At 47.0% G+C, this 19,130-nt stretch overlaps 1 protein-coding gene across 8 annotated transcripts in view; it reads left to right on the plus strand.

Annotated features, from left to right (window-relative positions):
• The window catches only part of TCF20 (transcription factor 20), a 128,242-nt gene that overhangs the window by 8,555 nt on the left and 100,557 nt on the right, over nucleotides 1-19,130 (plus strand). For 7 of the 8 annotated variants that reach the window (XM_057430555.1, XM_057430487.1, XM_057430563.1 and 4 more), the window contains exon 2: nucleotides 3,890-4,003. The exons of the other annotated variant lie outside the window; for it this stretch is intronic. The gene's annotated coding sequence lies outside the window, so the exon portion shown is untranslated. The remainder of the gene's footprint in view (nucleotides 1-3,889; nucleotides 4,004-19,130) is intronic. 8 annotated transcript variants of the gene reach the window in all.

The following is a 19,130-nucleotide window of genomic DNA, read 5'->3' on the forward strand; positions in this document are numbered from 1 at the left end:
AGATTCTGTGTAAGGCTGCAATAATTAAATAGTGCTGGGGAGAGAGGGAGTAGGAGAGCATGTGATGGTCACTTCAGATAGATTAACAAAGAAGGGTTATTATGGTGCCAGCAGAAGACATCTTTCTGTGGAGGTTCCTAGCCAGGATATATTTTAAGAACCTGTCCCAGAGAATGAGAGTAAAGGCTGAAAGGTCTAGAATTAATTGCCCAGATACCACTGGAGGAGCAGCTTGGAGAAGGGAGCTCATACATGAGCTGGGTGTGGCATAGAGAGGGAAATGGGAATTTCCTGACTTTTGTTTGCAAGGCTCAAATGTAAAAGGAATTTTAGACTTAATAGGTGGAAAGATGGACTAAAATTATTAGGTAGTTCCATTTTTTATTTTTTATTTTATTTTCTTTTTTGCCCACCGTGCTCCTGGCTGGTTTAGTTGAACATCAGTTGAAGCAGTACAGAGCATGTTTGGGAACTGAAGACATTAAGCAGAGAGAGTGAATCTGATTAGCTCTGCTTTTCATGCATTAAGCAGAAAGATGGGCTGAAATGTGATTGCAAACAGATAACAGCAGCAGGCTCCCAAGGCACCACCATGACCCAGCATATGGGGTGATGGATCTAACCATGCCGTAGAACCCTTTCTTGTAATAGAAGCTCCTTGTTTTTTGTGTTGTGGCTTCTGTTGTACTTTCTAATTACCCTATTCATCGCTGTCTGCCATTTTGAGCCTGGCCACGTGGCATGGCCCAGCCCCCTGGAATGTGTGCCCTGGTGAGCACTTCAGCCTTGAATAGTAACCCGAGCTCTAGTAGCCAAACGGTGGGAGAGAAGAGGTGCCAAGGCTCAAGAGTTTGAGCTATTTCCCCCCTTATTTCTGATAATAATGGAAGTAACGGCAGCTGCTTTTGCCATGCTGGCAAAGATGAGTGCTGGCATTACATGTAAAGCTCTTAACTTCCTTCTGAAAGTGCAGGTATTGGGCTTTGTTGGGAGAAGGTTCCTAGTGACTTGAAAAAAGGGGCATCTATCAGTACTGCTTATAAATAATAAATGAAAGCTGGCTTTGCTACACCAGCCACTTTCTCAGCACAGCAGCAGCGATCTTGAATCCACTTCCAGTCTGTGACTTCTCCATGTAGAGAAAACGCAGCAGGAAAAACAGGCTGGCAGAGGCTTGGACGGTGCAGGCTGGAACTGGCACTGCTGATAGAGCATCCAACATTCCTGCGTGCTGCTGGGGGAATTTTCTGTGTCCATGTGATGACCCCTTCCCCAAAACCAACCTGCCTTTGCTTCTCTCCACCTGAGGCTGTTATTGATGGGAAGACTAAAGAACCATTTCCAAAACTGGTATGGGGGAATGCAGAGAGAGTGGGAAGAGCAGCGGTCTCTCCTTCAAAATGTCTGAACAAAGCATAGTAGTAAGCAGCTTGCACATCTGTGTGTACGTATGTATTTTAAGGCCAGAAGGGGTAGGTCAGACTAGTGTTTCTATGACCTGTTCTCAACTGTGTCTTGCCTTTCCTGCCTGCTGCCTTTCCTTGCCCGTCAGGGGACTTCCACTTCCTTCCTGCTGACCTGCAGGGCTGCAGGCAGCCTCCCTGCCCTTGTGGCAGCTCCCAGCTCTGGCTCTGAGCCCAAGCTAATAATCCCGACAGATTTTACTGGCTTGTACTCTCCTCTGTGACTTGCTGTAGGGGAGACGGTGTGTGAGGTTGTGGTTTGCATCATACTGGCCCTGGGATTCCACCCATTGGCATCTGTGTGAAACCCAGACCTCGTAATAAGCACTGGCTGAGCCTCTGGTAGAGCCTGACTTTGCTCAGGGAGGCCTTTTGCTTCCCTGCCTGCAGGTGACCAGCTAGCACAGATGTCATCCAGACACACCTGATTGTCCCTGGCTGTCCAGATGATTGCCAGCGGTATGGGGTTTGGGTGGAAGCAGGAGATGTTGATAGCCAGGAAAGGAAAAATTCATCAGGTATCAGAGAGGGTAATGAAGATCTCCTCTCACCACTCTCCCCACACATCAAAGCACACTTACAAAAAATAGAGTGTTCATCTTTGACCCCCATTAATGACTGGCTTGGTCTGTGTAGGAGTTTTATGAGGCTGCTGCTGCTCCCACAGAGTTTAATTATTTAGAGCATGAGGTGGAGGTTTGTGCTTTTGCTGCTGCTGGTGCAGGGTTCAGGCCCTCCTGACGGGCTGGGGGGTTGGTTACAAAGGCAGTCTGACTGCTCTGCAACCGCTTGCTCCCGGGAGCCTAAGGGAGGTGTGAGCTACTGCTGTGTAGTCCTTGTCAGGGCTGGGAGCACATCCTTCTCATTGTGCAAGCTCCACATGACTGTGTCATGTTGAATTCAAGGCCTCTCCTTATCTTCAGGGTACTTAATGGTCCAGACATACCTTAAATGACTACCTGAAGCTGCTGAATGGGCATGCCTGTGGCAGATCCTACTTGTGCTGCCCCCCAGTCAGTGATACAGAGATACAGTGATACAGGGGCTGGTGTAAGACTCTGGCAGCAGCATTTGATTTATCAGCCCTCAGCTACAGGCCCCTCCCATTCCCTGCACTAGCATGCCTTTACCTGCCTTCTTTCTGCTAACAGCCCCCTCCTGTTTCCCCCAGCTCCTGCTCTGCACTGTAGCAACCACTTTTCCTACTGTGAGATCCCATCTTCAGCCTGCTGCTCCCTTCCCTTTGCAGTACATCAGCTTGTTCTCTTGCATTCCCTCCTTCCCGCATCCAGCTCTTCTCTGCTGTTAATCTTCCCAAGACTTAGGAACACCCGGCAGATGTAAAAACCAACTAGGTGACTGACTGTGCCTGGAGACCTTTGTGCAGCTTGTGTTCTCAAACAGGTCTCTCTAGCTCTGGCCTGCTAGAACAGTATTTCTCTGATGTCCCACTGACTTGGCAGCCAGCTTTCCACTTCTAGTGGGAAGGTGCCTGGCTCCTGGTCGGTTGACTGGGATGTAGGCTGGTCTGATATGTCAGCTGGCCAGCTGGAGGGTCACACTGATGATGCTTGCCTTCTGGCTGCTGCTGGAACAGGTAAAGTCCTCTTGGGATTGTGCCATCTCTTAGGTTGGCAGGTCCTGAGGGCTTGCAAGTGCTCATTAGTGCTGAAATGAAACAGCAGCAACTGTTTGGTGCAAGACTGTAAGTGGAGGCTTGTTTCAGAGCAGCAGTGGTTGATACTGGTGGATCTGAGTTTGGCTGATAGCAAAATCAATTTATGGTTGGACTGGGAAGCCTTGTTTAATGTGGAAGGTTCACACTATATATTTCTCGTACCGTGCCCGTCGGTAATGAAAATGCCTATCACAAGCTAGCAGGTCACCTGGTGTGTTGCTGCTTCTGAAGGCTGAGCTCGTTGTGCATGCTGGGGCTCACTTCTGTGCTATGTCTGCTGCCATTTCCTACCCCCTGAGCTCAGGGACCACTTGAACCTTCACCTTCTTGCATCTGCTCTCCTGCCGTCTCCTTGTACGTGCCTGATCTCCTGTTTTCTGCTGTAGCAAGGGCCTATGCAGGCTCTTGGTTGCATGCCAATGGGCTCTTCATGCTATCCCTATTTACCCTGGTTTCTCTCTTCCCACTCCTTTCCCTCTTCCTATTTCATTTCCTTTGGTGTGGGACTAACGTTCCAGGTTGTGTTGGGAGCCTGGGTTGAGCTGAGATGGCAAAAAGAGGGTGGAGGGGAGGAAGGGGTTTATACTGGTAGCTGTGAGTTTCTGCCATGAACTTGGTCTTTAGTCTGTTGATTATTCTGGGCCCAGCTAAATCGGCCGGATCTGCTAGACAAACACCAGGTGCTCTGTGTCCTGCCTCCATATTCTACTCTGTTTTTCTATTTTTTTTTTTCCCTCAAAATTATTAGGATTCTTCTGCCCATTGATGATTAAAACAGCGCCTGGAGTTTTGGAATGGATCAGATGCGTCAATCAAATGTTACCGCATTGCACCCAAAGAGAGGAATGCCATCCAGCTGGGGGTAGGGTCTGCTTTTTCTTTGCCCCCATCAGTGTCTAGAGTTACTTGAAACCTTTTTGGATTTTTAAATACAAGAATTTTAATAGAAAGTACTAGTTTTCAAAATTAGTTACTTTATTGTGTGAAAAGTTGACTGCTTTTTTTGTTGGTATGAAGCAATGTTGTGCCTCTTTATTCAAAATGTTATTAATAATCTTGAGGCTTTGCAGGGCTTTGGTAAAGAAAACATTTCAGTAAGTACTTCAGATATTTTGGGAGGGAAATTTTGTGTTTAAAGTAAGAAGTAAGTCTATTCTAATGAGAAAACTAAGAAAGATGAAAATAATTTAACTTTCTTCAGACATGTCAAAGTTCAGGTTGTTTGTTCCAGTTCTAGAAATTAATGTAAAACAGACTAATACCCCTGCATAAACTGTTCCCTTGCAATGGGAGAGAGGAAGCTAATAGATCAGTAGAGCCACATCTCTTTGTGTACTGTTTACGGATACAAGGCTACTGTGGCAGCAGGTATAGCATGGGACCTGGAATGAAACAAAGGTAGATCTAGAGCCTCACACAGGCTTAAAGCACAGGTTGCAGCTCAAGCAGCCAACTGAAGTGGCTTTTTGGCTCCCTTCCACTTGCCAGTGCATGGCTACCCATTATCCTCTCACTGGTATGTCACTTGGCTGTTTCAGCAGAGAGGCTGCAGAGACAAAACACTTACCTGGCTCTCAGAAGTGGGATGGACTTTCCAGGTCAGGCATGAAAATACATATGTTAGGATTTGTGTCCAAAAGTAATGCTGTTCCAGTGTTGCTCACTTGAAATCTGAAGCGCCTCATACTTCACGCCAATTTCCTGTTCTTGTTAAAATTGCTTTTGCTTTAGAAATGAAGGGTCTTAAAGCTGAGGGGTTTGACAGAGCATGCTGCAGAATGATTCTTTTCTCCTCAGTATGTAAGTTTCCTGAATGAATAATTTGAAGTAAAGTAATATTTCCCTGCAGAGCCTGCCTCTGTTAAGTCTTTAGACTGTCACAGCAACAGCGAGACTACTAGTGCAGTATTAATAATTTATGTGTGTCCCTCATTTTGGACCTTTGTCAGTCATTTCAGCCTCGGCAGGCTGGGAGAGATGAGAAAAGCACGTATAAGTTTTGCTGCTGTTCTCTCTGCATATCTTCTCAGGGTAGGCAAAGGATTTTGGTCTCCAGAGAATGTCTATCTGGAACCTTTTAGCAGTGCTAAATTTACAGAAATAATACCATAAAATAGCATAACGGTGTCTCATTTCAGTCATCTCTGCATAGGATTGTACTGCTTTCATTGGATGTCTGCAGCAAGCATGGTTCAGATGTTCATGAGCTTTGCCTGGTTGCAGTAGGTGAGGGAGAGGTGAACCTTTTATGGGTCCCTTCTGTGGGATGAGCCCAGCCAGGGTTCTGCTGCGTGTGTGTAATCAGCCCCAAATGTTTCTGTGCTGCTGCAGCTGCACATAGCTTTCTTTAAAACTGGGTTTTGTGTCCTTGATTCTCTCCCTCATGCTCTTCTGAAGGGAGAGAGATGGGCAGGTAGTTTGTGTTTTTCCTGAGTAGGTATTGCTTGAGGTGAGGAGCAGAAGACTGTCTGAGCCAAGTGAAAATGGGGCTTCAGAAATGAGGCTGCTGAGAGGATGTCACCAGAGAATTCATCTGGTTTAAATACAAAGTGTTAGTGAATTCTGGAGTTAACTATTACAGGCTTGCTGTTGGTGTTAGCAATCGTTTGAACGCCTTCCAGCTTGGCTGTCTAATAGGTACTTCTCCTTCAAATCCTGTTGGAATCACAGCACTGTGTTTCAGGGAGTTTTGAAGGGTCACTAGTATAGCATGTGCATGAACTGGTTTCCGTCTTTCAGTGTGTCTGTGTTCCTGCAGGCAGATACTGAACAGTTTGAGTCAGATCGGTCTACTTTGAGCGGTGTTTAGCAAGCGGGTAAGTAGTTTGAAGGAACATCTTCTCATCTGTTGCCCATGGTCCAAAGTGTTTGATTCACCCCAGGCTGTGGGGAATCCACGGATTCTGTGCTGCTGGCTGATGGAGAGATAGATGGATGAATGTATGGATGGGACCGTAGGAGAGGAGAATGTTCTGCAAATAATTTAATCTGTATCTTAAGCCTGAAAATGCTGTACTTAGGAAAGGTAGCTTTCCAGAATAATTGTTTGTGGAAAACGAATGTGTCTTTAAAACTGGATTACATTGCTTCAAATTCTGGGTTTGAACTTCTTGGCTTGGGAAAATATTTGGCTCGAAAATTGCTGTATGTGTGCGGAAGGGTCTGCAGAAAGGTTAACAGAGAAGAAGAAACTTGGTCTAATTGTTTTGTGTTGTACTCATTAAAAGATCTTTTCATTTGAGACTGAATTTTTTTGCCATGGTTTGTACCTTTATAGTTCAAACATACTCTTCTCCCAGATCTTCTGCTAAGTCTCCCTGCGAGTGTGTACAGTTTGAAGAAAACAAGATGTAGCTGAGTTACATTTAGATTTTAATACTTAACTTGCATAGCAAAATGGCCTGGCTGCTGGCGAGGGTTTATAGTTCAGAAAGACACTAAGATGCACTGTTGGAGTTCTGATATCTCGGTTGCAGCAGTGAGCATTCTTTTCTTTTCTTTTTCTCTTTTTTTGGGGGACTCATAAGGGGCTAGAGCCTTACTCCTGGTCTGCAATTGCATGCTCTGTCTAATATATACCTGCATTTGTAACAAAAGGCTTTTTTGCAAAGCAGCATTGATTTCTTCTGCAAACCAGAGAGCATTGGGAAGCTGCGTTGGAAGACTCTTTCCTTTTTTTTCCCCTCCCTCTCCCTCTCTTTACAAGAAGTTACTTTAAATAGGGAGCTCTTCAGCAGGTTGCAACCAGGATTCTATAATAAGATCTCTGTTCACTCTCCCTACTTTTTCACATGCAAAGTTGTGGCTGTAATTATATGACAGCTGCCCTCTTGGCTGACATGCAGCAGATTGAACTGGGGATCTCCAGAGCTAAAAGTGTGAGCTGCTACTCTGGGAGCTAAAGCTCTATAGCTGGAGGCTGTAATGATCTGTATCCTTCATGACTGAGTGTAGAAGGGAGCTGCAAAAAGCACTTGCTGAGTTACGGTGCGTGCAGGGTACTCGCTGTGTGCAGGGTTATTTCCTGGGTGTACTAGAAGCTTTCCTTGAGAGGTTTGTGATAATTGCACAAACTGTTGTCAAATCTTGGGTGCTTTAAAATGACACACCATTTTGAGCCCTTTCTGCCTTAAATAAAATAACTTTATTAACCTGTTATTCAGGCATGGACATTTGTTGCTGTATGTGTATGTTGTGTTGCTGAAATCCTTCAACTCTACTGCAGTGTAAATAATTGTTACCAATACTAAGTGCATTATGAAAGGTTCTACAGCCCCAGTTAAGCCAAATTTGCCTGTATGCTTTGCCATTACAATAGGTTTTTTGTAGATAGTACCATGGGAGCTTTGTGAAAACTGGAATTGTTGGAATCTCTCCTGTTTTCCAAGGACCAGGAAAACCTGAGCAGTGCCAAAGTTTGTCAGGCTGAGGAAAAATGAAGGGAAGCAGAACCATATGGAGCTTCATGAGTAGTGTCAGCCGTGGGTAGCTTCTGCAACCAGTGTTGTGGGAGAGAGAGAAGTGTGTTACAAGTTGAGACGTTAATTTTGAACTTTGTGATGTTCTTAACACCTCCTTTCCCCCCATCCCCAAACCAAAAAAAAAACCAACCCAGCAAAAAAGGAGATAGGTGTCTGCTACTTTAAATGGGGCAGAATGCATGTTCCTGTTGATTTGCACAGTTCAAAACCAACCTGATCTTTTACCCATTCAAAAAATATATAAAGGAAACATTTAAGGGAGGCAATTGAACATTAAATAAATCAAAACTGAGACAGTCTTTAAGACCTAAACCACTAAGTTAGTGCCAGCCCAGTGTGTCAGAAACTTAATTGATACCATATATATTATTAACAGGGACATTCTCTGCTGTAAATTTTCATGTATGTTAGGTCATGTCCAAATCCACAAGTCTGACTACACTAGATTATGCTTTAGTTAACACCCTCCACCTCAGTTGCATCCTTCACTGCCTTTGCATGAATTCATTCACTCTGGGTTAGTATAAAGACACCTATAAGCACAACCTAAGAAATTCCTATTTCCTCACCTCCCACCTCACATTCCTGTCCTGTCCCACCACTGCCATCCCGACAGTTGTGTGGATGCAACCATTGGTAAGACTGTGGTGTAAAATATGTCAGTCAAAACTCCCATCCCTCCAAATATGTGAAGTCACCACAGTGATCTAGTCCATGGTTCTGCCTTGCAAGCAGCAGTGTCAGCAAAACTGAGAGATGTTGCAGGAGGGGCAGAGGGAATTTCTTAAGTTGATGTTACTCCTGAAAGAGGCATCTTGTGGGCCTGGCCCCATCATGCCATCGCCAGTCATGGGGCTCAATTCCTTACTACTTGTCCCATCACTTCTTACAGAGACAGTAGGATGAGGATTCTCCTGCTTCCCCTGGGAGCCTGTTCCACAGCCTAATGGTCTTCACTGTCAGGAGACATTTCTTGATTGTGCTTTAATCACGGTGTCAAACTCCTAGTCCCCAGGATGACCTTAACCTGCATCAATACAAGTGCCTTCCTTGCATGTGCTGCCTTGAGCCTACCCCCTCTTCTCCTCTGGCACTTATTGCAGGTCTGTTTCAGCTGCAGGCAGCTGTACCTTGGCTCAGACTTTGCTGCCCTTAGCCCTGCTATTGGAGGCTGTTGCAGAAGTACAGAGCTGGGAGCCCACATCAAGGGTCTGAGCTGTGATCTGAGACGGGCTAGTCACTTGGAGTAGGTTTTCAAGAATCTAGGCTGCTGGCAGTGAACAGACACAAGCTGAAACAGCATTCGTGTGCAGCTCTACCTTGGATAGGGCCAAGCCCAAGGAATCTGTTTCAGCACAGCTATCCCTTGACCTAATTACATTGCTGTCACACTCGGGAGTGTGGGTAAGACTCCCTTATATTCCTACAGTCAGCTTAAAGCAGGGCTCTTGATTTCTTTTACATGACAGAGTTTGTGCACTGGCACAGGTTGCCCAAAGAAGTGGTAAATACTCCATCCCTGGAGCATCAAGGACAGGCTGGACAGGACCTTGGGCAATATGGTCTAGTGTAAGGTGTCCCTGCCCATGGCAGGGGGCTGGAACTAGGTGGATCTGAAGGTCCTTTCAACCCAAACCATTGTATAATTCTATGTTGCAGTGGCTAGGAAGAGCAGCCCAGTCAAGCTGTTGGTCTGCAAGGTTGTGGAAATACCAAGCATGAAGCTCCACAGTGAAGACCCTGCATGGTGTATTGAGCTGGGCTGTCATGGGGATAGAGTCTGCCTTGCTGTCTCTTCAAGGAACAGCTCTCTCCCATGGCTGATGTCAGTTATTGCTAGGTTGTGGTGGCTGGCTGTGAGAGGGTGGATGGGTTTCCTGAGGAAAAGAGTGTGCACTCACTGTGTCACAGCCCTGGATGCAGTATAGTCTGGTTGCAGTAGAAGACTTTTCTTCCCTGCTAGCACATAGCTGTTGTTTTGCACATGTGGACTTCATGTAAGCATTTGCTGTCTTCCAAGTCTCATCTGTTAGTTGCCATGTGCTGAACCCCCTCAGTTCCTTGCATTCCCTTTCCAAGGTAGAGCAGGTTTCAGTGCTGCAGAGGCAAATATATCTTTGACTTGTATCATATCGTTATTAAATCAGCACTATTTTCTGGTCTGTTCCCAGTATAGTCAGACATTTTGCTTACTTTCCTGTCTGCTTCTGTGAGATCCATAGACTTCATTATGTGATGTCTTTTTAAGAATTGATGTAATTACTCCAGAACCAGAGGATGTATAAACTTTTTGGATAATGACCTGTTAAACTGTTCATAGCTGGAATGGTTGTGACACCAGAGATGTGAAGTAGCTTCCTTTCTCCTGATCCCCTTCTCTGCACCTGGGGTGGACCCCTCCAAGTCCTTACTCATCCTGTCACGTCTTGGCTCCCTTTTGCTCCTTACTGCTCTGCCAGGGAGTTATTTCTGTGGTGTCCCTGTGCAGTTCCTGCTCCTCATGTGCAGGAACCTTTCTCCTCAGAGGTCCACCTTTCTTTGACATTTTACCATCATCGCCTCTTCATAGCTCTGCCTTTCCTAACTGTACTGCCTGCTTCACAAAGAGCTTGTTGCTTTCTTCCATTCCCATGGGAGAAATAAAACTTAATCTCTTCTGGAGGTGAATAAAACATGCACACACAGTCACCAACTTTTGGGGGTTTATTTTACATCCTGTTTGGCTCGAATCATCTCTTTCCAGTTAACTGTGCATGAAGTATCCCTCTTCCCTTATCTTTGTTTTCATGGGGTTTGCATGCAGTGTCTTGCTCTCCTGGGGCTAGTGCCATGCCTGTTGAATCCGAGGGTGTAGTTTTATGAGTGTTGTTTTCAGCAGCCCCTGCTGCTGTTGCTGCTCCTGAGCTGCTTGTTCAGCTGTGCCAGCGCAGCTGAACGTGCTGCTGCACACTGAACTGGATCAGGAAATTGATCTGGATTAAAGTAGCCAGGGTAGAGAGGAAAGCTGCTTAACCCAGTGATTTGCCCAAAGAAATACTTGAGAAACTACAGTTTAAGAGCACTTTGACTTAATAGCCCTGTGACTAACAACCCCCCGGTATAGAAATCCCTTGTTTAAATGTAGAGTTGCTGCCTCCTGCCCTTCAAACCCCCATCCCAAACCAGTAACACCATCAGCCACCTGCTTCAGGCTTAGAGCAGCTGCTGCAGGTTAAGATGAGCTGTGCAGCTGCTCCAGGAAGCATGAGCCACAACGCTGTTTGGGAGGGATGAGGACCCCCTGGAATACGAATGGACGTGTGACAAAGTGTGCAGAATCATCCTTCTTGTCCATCATCTCAGAAAAAGCTTCTTGCTTATCATAATTGCTAGGCTGGTTATACCCAGACTTACGAATGTTCCGGTATGTTGCTGTGTCACTTAGTCGCCGGGAAATACAGCATACCTCTAGATGCCAGCTTGAAACTGAAAATAGTGCCCCTGCCCTACTCTGCAGGGCATGTTTAACCTGCCTCATCCCTCCTGAGCTGCTTGAGCAGAGCCCTGTCTGGTGGCTCTGCTCCCACTCTTCCCCTTGGCTTTCATGCACCCTTCACTGCCTGATCCGTTCATGTGCTCCCAGCTTCATGCTGTCCTGGGTTTAATTTTTGTTTAAGATCTTCGTTGCTTTAATGACAGCAGGAACCGAAGGCTGTTCTCTGTGGGGGCTGTGGTGCGCGGCTGTGCTTGAGGTAATGAGACTTGATGAAAACCTCTTGTTACTGTGGCAAGATTTCTTCCTTCTCTGTGTTTAAGAAAAGGGGAGGGGGGGAAGAAAAGAAAAAGTGACAGACCCTGCTGGGTATGTTAATATATTTTTAATGGCTTCCATGTGGCTAGCTGAAGACTTATTTGTCCAGCCTGCGAGAAAAGTGGAGCAGCATGTTATTCTTGTGCACCTTTGCCTGAGCTTAGCCAGGAGTTGAAATGGGAGAAAGGGAGGATTGGGTGTAAATTTCACAGAAATCCTGATGATACCAAATGAAATCTGTTAGAGATGGAGAGGGGTTGGCAGGGAGAGGAAGATTGGATCCCACATACCTCCTCCCCTCCCCCTCCCCAAATCATCCTCTTTTTTTTCTGGAATATTCCACTGTCTGTGATCATCAAGAGAGCTGCTGGCTCAGGCTGTGGTATTTCTGCCAGTGGTGAGGGGAGAGATTTTTCTGAAATAATTGCTGTATTTCTGACGAGAAACAAAAGGGTTTCTGCTCTGGTGGCTAGCTGGGGAGGGGGAGGTATGGATGCGGGGGCACAGGGCATTTTCCCCTTCCAGGCTTAACTTGTTAGTGAATCTGCAGGCAGGATGAGGCTAGTGGTCTGAGCCAGCTCCCTGGGGCGATGTGGGGTTTTGCTGCTTTTCTGTTCCAGCTGTGTGCAGAGTGCCGCCGGGGCCGGGGGCATCGGTGCTGGGGGGGCTGGGGTGCTGGGGGTCAGCAGCCCGATAGCTGGGGCTGCGGTGCAGGGCAGCAGGTCGGAGCAGAGGTGTGCTTGATGGAGCAGTGAGGAGGAACATGCACGAGGGGAGCGAGAGCTGCTGGCAAAGAATTAATACTGCATCGCTCTGGCGACGGGGGCAGACAGCAGCCCTGATGTTGGTGTGTGCCAATTAGATAGAACAGTCAGGAGAGGATGGCCCTCGTGACACAGTGACAGGTTGCTGGGAAGGGGCTGTGTTATGGGCAGGTACGAGGGATGGAGCCCACCCCCAGCCAGCTCCTGAGGCAGGAGGGTTGGGGGAGCAGTGACATCTCTCTTCCATCCTTGCCCTCTTATTCTTAAAAAATCCCATTTGAGGACAATGTGACCCTGGGGCAGGAAGGATAGAAAATCAGGTAGACACTAAAACAGCACTTTCCCTGGTGCCAGCAGCTTGTGTTCCTCAGGAAACAGCTACTGTGGCAGCTCTGTGTTTCCCCTGACTTCAGCGACCAGCTTAGCTCTCCATGTCTACTCAGAGGACGTCTGTCCACCCAGTGTTGAGCCCATGTGCTTTAGGGGTCTCCTCCAAGTGAGGAAGACAGTGCATGAAAGGCATCTTCTTGTCAAGGCCATAAAGATGTGCCAGCATCTCTTGAGGCCAGTGCATGGCTGGGGTCACTGTTAGGAAGAGGTTGGGAAGTTGTTTTCGTGAGTCCCTGCCCAGTCCTGGAGTAGTGCGTGAGAACTGCCAACAGACCTCGCCTGGCTTCTTGCTCCTGTGAAATAACTGTGGTGCTGGAAAATGTCTTGCAGCAAATGAGTGCCCCTTCTTGGTGGCAATGTCTCTGGCCGTTCCTGAGGCAGCATCACAGCAGGGTCAAAAGCTTTATTCCCATCTTATTTTTTTTTTTTTAAATTTAAAGTTTGTCTATTTAATTTTGGAGCTGAGGAACGGTGCTAGACTGGCAACTCTAGGGACATTCTTTGTAGCCAGCGTCTGCCAACGTACCAGATTGCTGACTCCCAGCCAGACTGTCCCTTCTGATTCTTAAGCAGCACAAAAACAGTTTGCGGAAGATTTGTCTGAGGACACTGTAAGTTTCTTTGCATTACAGAAGACTGGAAGCACATAAGGTGAGTTACTGCTGTCTGACTGAAGGGGTGGCCCACACTGACCGGATTGCTTGGCTGATCTGACCATACCCTGATTTAGATTTAGATTAACTTTCAGCTGATTTAGTAAAAATAGGTTTAGTAGTGAAGCAGGCAAATCAGGGACACATTTGTGTTCTGGATAAATCTGTCCACACAGGGGTTTAATGCCGTTTTATTCGTCTACATAAAGTGCCTCAGCTTGCGTCTCCTGTGTGTCCCTGTGCAGGCAAGCCCTAGTTTTCAGTGAGTGTCCACTGCTTTCTTAACCCAGTTTTCCAGCTGGGCTGAGGTTGCTGACGGCATCATGAGTTATCCAAGAGCATGAGTGAATGTGAATTGGCACAAAATCAAACCCAGAGACCCACCAGACTCGCAGTCCTGTAAATTCTGTGTTGTTGAAGCCCTACTTTGCTTGAGTAGCCAACAATAACAGTCAGCTAATACAACCATATAGTGTTATTTTTACTTGGGCCTCTTCCACTGATAGTATGCTTATAAAACAACTGGAAGGGTTTTGTTTGTCTCCTTAAGCATGCTTTCTAGTGTTGTGCCCAGATTGGTTTTAAAGATGACCCAGAGGGAATGTTTGTTTTACAGTGGGCTTGTACCAATTTATCTCCCCCCCCCCCATCCCCGCCATGATGGATTTAAAATATGGTACTGTCATCAGACCTGCTATATTTTAGGTTACAATAAGGAGTAAAGCGTGCTCTGTGTTTTAATTTTACTGGGGACTTAGTTAAGAGAGCTGCTGCTGAGGTAGAATGGATGTTTCTGTGAGCTTTAATACTTTAATTGCAGGTAAGAGAATTTTGAACCTGCTGACTGTCTTCAGCTTAAAACAAAAAGTCTTATTACAGACAGTAGCAAAAGCAAGTGAAGACCAACCAGAATTTAGTGTGGGCTGAGTAAAATCCCATTCCCCTTCAACACCACGGCTTTCAGTTTCTCGCTGTTTAGGAGGACAGCATTTTCTTGGTCCACTGCTTGTCACAGTCTTTCAGCCTAGAAGAAACTTTCATTGCTAGCTGGGGTGGGGGGAGGAAAAAGGAAATGGCCAGAACTTTTGTCTTGATGTTCTTTATATAGTATGTTTGTAAGAGTAAAATACAATCCTCAAACTAAAACGCACAAAAAAACCCAAACAACCAAAACCACCACAAACCAAAAAACAAAACCCCAAAATAACAAACACCAAACCGCAAAGTCACATGCACCCATCTATTTTTAATTCTAAAGATTATTTTAAGGTCATTTTTAGCAACCTCATGCCACTTGGCTGTACCATCCCCTCTGCTAAGATGTGTTATTGCCATAGCCTTCCTGTTCTGTAGGCACAAGGCTGTGCCACATGGTCTAGTTGTTTACTAAGGCAGAGCTGAGGCTGCTGGGTAAGGTCTCAGAAGCCCATGAAATATCTTCCTGATGTTGCATGCAGGTAAAAAGTGGGCATGTTGTCTCTGGGAGGGGAAAAGAGCCTCCTGACCCTGTCTCGGGGGGGGATGGGAAGGAGCACTCAAGGCTAGGGAAAGGCAGCTGACATGGGTGCCCATCGGAGGCCAGTGAGGGTGTCCCAGTGAAGTGGCAGTGCGGTTTGTTCCTTAATTTAATAATCCTTCACCCCAAGCTTGCCCCTGTGCCTCTTTTCTCACTCCCGTTAGCCCTTCCCCCTCCTTGGGAATCTGCAGTCCCGTTGGGAGGAGCAGGGAACCGCAGCCTGTGCACTGCGCGCAGCGGCTCGTGGTGGTGGTTGTGGCTGCTGGTACATCAGCCCGCTGAGCGCCGGCTGCCTCCCGCTGAGGACACTGAGAGCCAGAGCTATTTGTTGGTAAAGTGACACTGTCAACATAAAAATCCCATTTTAAGCAGGCTTTTCCTTGCATTCCTGAATAACGCACTGGACTGTTAAACTAAATGAAATTTAAGGAATTGCATTGGTTTTCCATTTGTAGCCAGAGGGGATGGCCTCAAGCATCAGGTATGAATTACCTATGCACCCTGCAACCACAACTTTGAATCCCAGCAGGCTTGCCTTAGCCCTGTGTGCTCAGGTCGATAAATTGACTTCCATGCAGCTTATTATGTGGGGCTCTTTCAGATGTGACCTTATTAAAACCTGGAGTTTTCTCTGGACATTAACAATCCCATGGCTGTTTTCCTAAGTACAGGGGAGGGTGTTGCTGCAGTGTCCTTGACAAAATCTCTTCCTTCCCCAAAATCTCTGCTGAGAGGGGCACGTGCCAGTTGTTCACCAAGCCTCAGACACAACTGCAGTGTGTTGCTGAGTGAGTAGATTGTTCTGTGAAGGGCATCAAAAACGGGTATCAGCCTCATCCTAGTAGTGTAAGGTTCCTAGCAGGGAGGCTCTTTGCTGAACGGGTAGTTGTGTATTACACTTGATTACATTGTATTGTTGGTGAGATTCCTGGTTTTCATTAAGGAACAAAACCTCTCAGCTCTATCTAGCCAGCTGTTGTATCATTTCATAACCTCAGACTGTTTCCTTCCCTCCTCCTGACTTATCTTCGCTTTCTGTAGTGCCCTCAGAGCTGCCGCCTTCTCTGTCTCCTCTTGAACTTCCTACCCCCATTCTTCATATGCTTGGCCACAAGTCAACATCAAAATGCCTGTGTGCTCAGATGGGAGTTTAAAACCGCTATGAGATATTTAATATGTGGAAGACAAAACTGACTTGCCACAGACGTGCAGGAAAGAGGAGGGAGTGACCCAGCACCCTAGCCTGAGGCTTGAGCTAGCGCCTGCTCTTTTCTCCCTGCCTCCAGCCTCCTGAGAAAGTTGAAGGTTTCTGCCAGAGCATCGCATCTCTGCTTCTGCTTCTCTTCCAGCGCTTTTTTCTCTGGCTCTTTTCATCCTTGCTCAGAGCATCTTGGGTGGCACACATGTAGAGAACGGGCCTTTGTACGAGACACCGGCTCTCTTATCAGGAGGGAAAGAGGAGCACTGTGGTTAGGGCACTGTCCCTGGCTTTGGTTCCCCTGTTCAGATGTTCTGCTGTCTGCAAAATGGGGCTGTTGCAGCCCACAGGGCTGGAGGATGTGTGCACTAACAGGCTGCAAGGCACTTCCCAGCAGCAGAGGGGAAGGTTGGGGAGCGACTGCTGCAGAGCTGCCCCTGCCCTGCGGTAGCAAAGTGGAATTGGCACCTTGGGCTTCCCTAGAAATGGAGGGCAAGAGCTAATGAAAGATCAGTTTCTAATCTTCTGTTTTGGGGGAAACGCTGAGCAGCAGCAGAGCTGCTGATCTACAGATTGCTGTGGCTTGGCTTAGTCTTGTTTCACATTATAATGATTTTCTATGAGCTTGTGTGTGTGTTAATGAAGGCTTTGGTTCAGTACAAGCTGTTATTACTGGACCACGATTTCTTGGTCTGTTTCACAAGCAAGTGAATTTTCCCAGTGTCTTGCCTCTCTGTATGCACATGCATGCACATGTGTGTGCACTTGGAGATCTTTCAGGATGGAAAGTGCAGTGGAAATGTAAAATACTATAATTATGTGCAGTGTTCATTTCTATTTTTGCTCTGCAGTCAGCTTGGCAAGTGGAACTCTGTGTCTGGGCAGTCTCGTATCTGATCTGATCTATTTGTCTGTGCTTTTTTGCATTGTGGTTTACAGCCCTGCAATTGAAACCTTCAAGATTACTTAAAGATGGAATGAGAGCCATTTAAAGGAGAGCCATGTAAAGGCCATTTCTTCTAGTGCAAAATAATGGGCCTAAATGACTTGACAGTGCTCCTTTTAAATCCACCACTTGGTTCCTGAGGGGGCGGGGGTGAGGAGGTAATGTATAGGTCTTACAGGAATAAAGGCAGTGTTTTGTGCTCCCCTGCGGCTCTGCAGCAGTAGCTCACTGACTGACCCTATTAGCGGAGCGGTGCTGTCATCACGGCCGAATCCGATGTGTGGACGGGGAACTGAACTAAACAAATAGCGCAAAGTTAGGGGATGCGGTGAGGCTATGGCAGCAACTGCCAAAGGGGGGAAGGAATTAAAGGCTGGTGGGGAGGAAGGGATACTCCCTTATAGCTCAGTGGTAAAAATATACCCTTTTTTCCTTCTGTCCGGTTTCCTTTGAAAAGGGAATGACAAGTCTGAGGGGTTCCAGTGCATGCAATGCCATGGAGTGCTATAGGAAAAGCAGGTTAGGGGGTATCACAGGGGTGCCTTTCTCTCTGAGCCCCTCCTGACCTCATGTGCTAGCATTGCTCCTGGGAGAAGCTGCAACTACTGCTGGAACCTCCTATGGATGAGAGGTAGATCTGAGGCCTTGATCAATCGATTGTTAAAGATCCCACTGCACTTTCCACGAGATGAGGGGACAATAACCTCGGTGTCCTGGCCAAATTCCAGTTCATTACTTTCTGCGTGTCTAAAATTTCCCTTCCCCCCCGCCCCCCCCCGCTGCCATTTATCCTGGAGGAGTTATCATTTGCTTCCTCTCATAATGACTCACGGGTAATGCTGCTGGCACACAACTGATGCTTTATTTCATCCTGGTGATGAGGGAGTGATCTCTGTGATTTGGGGTCTTTGGGCTGAGAGAGGTGCTATGGAAACACAAAGATGTTTGGAGTGTACATGTATATACAAAAGCACTGTTGGTTGCTGTTCCCTTCAGCTGCTGTTTTGGAACAGGTAAACAGGTTTTCCAGCTGCATCTTCCAGCTAAATCGAAATCATAAATGCGCGTGTGTGTCTTCAGAGAGTGTGTGTGTGTGTGCGTGCGCGCGCCTGTCTCTTCCCCCCCTTCCGTCTTGGAACAAGAAGAATGTGTCAAGCCCTCTGGCTGCAATCCAGGACTCTCCGTGGAACTATAAATCGACCCGTCAGGGAGGGGGAAAGAGATTAACGTTGGCCGTCTTCATTAGTGAGTCCCCAGAGGAAACTGGGTCTGCCATGAGCCGTGAATGAGACCAGCTGAGAGAGGAGGGGGAGAGTTTGCGGTTTTTATCACTGCCTCCAGAGACCCTGGAGGAGTGGAGGAAAAGAGTGTGATAGGGATAGGAGGATGTAAAATGAAGGAAGCTGGAGATTTCCAGGGCATCGCTTGCTCCCTCATTGGAGGGCAGGTAGCTCGTTGCTGCTCCTCCGCACCAATCCCTGACCCGTGAGCCCATGTGTGTGGCTGGAGTACTTGGCATGCTAATTGGGAGCAGAGAGGAGCAAGCCCAGTGGCAGTGCAATGCCCTGCCACGCTAAACAAGTGCCAGTAATTGCATTCAAGGTACTTTCATTATGTCAGATTTTTCACAGAACCAGAAAAGTGCATTTATCACGAGCTGCATAATTCTTAGGCATTGCTCGGGGTGTGTGTGTGCGCTTAATTCTCTGCCCCTCTTCTCCCTCCCAGAAAGATGAAAGTAATTCTTGCTCTTTTTTCATTCTCACTTGCACACTGATTTTTACAAATAGCTGCTTTGAGCTTCAAACAACAACCCCTTTCTTCCTCGCTCTGTTTATTGTATATGTTTGCACTGCAGGCTCATGCAAACACATGCGTGCACTAATGCACACGTGTGCTAATTGTTGTTTTTCCAGGATGAAGGAGGGGATGGAGGCTGCAACTGCAGCTGGTAACGTTTCAGGTTCCCTTGTACAGTCCCAGAGAGCCTGGATGCTGGTGGTGCTCCTACCAGTAAAATCTGGTTTAAGCTGGTAGTTGTCTTCCCCCCCCTGCTTCTTGCAGTGAGTGACGCAGGCTCGACAGCTCCAGATAGTGATGCTCTTTATTCACCAGCAAGCATCACACACATCATGGCAATACCAGCTATCCAAGCACACTATTCCTACCAGGGTACCTAGCCATGACCTGGGGGGACCAGAGAGAGGGAGGCTTCTTGTCTGTGCCCATGTGGTCCTTGTCACCTCTGCAG

The sequence above is a fragment of the Pezoporus wallicus genome, unplaced genomic scaffold (assembly GCF_028554395.1).
Source record: "Pezoporus wallicus isolate ANWC-B61680 ecotype Strahan unplaced genomic scaffold, APGP_CSIRO_Pwel_v1 scaffold_3294, whole genome shotgun sequence".
In the NCBI taxonomy this organism is placed as follows: domain Eukaryota; kingdom Metazoa; phylum Chordata; class Aves; order Psittaciformes; family Psittacidae; genus Pezoporus; species Pezoporus wallicus.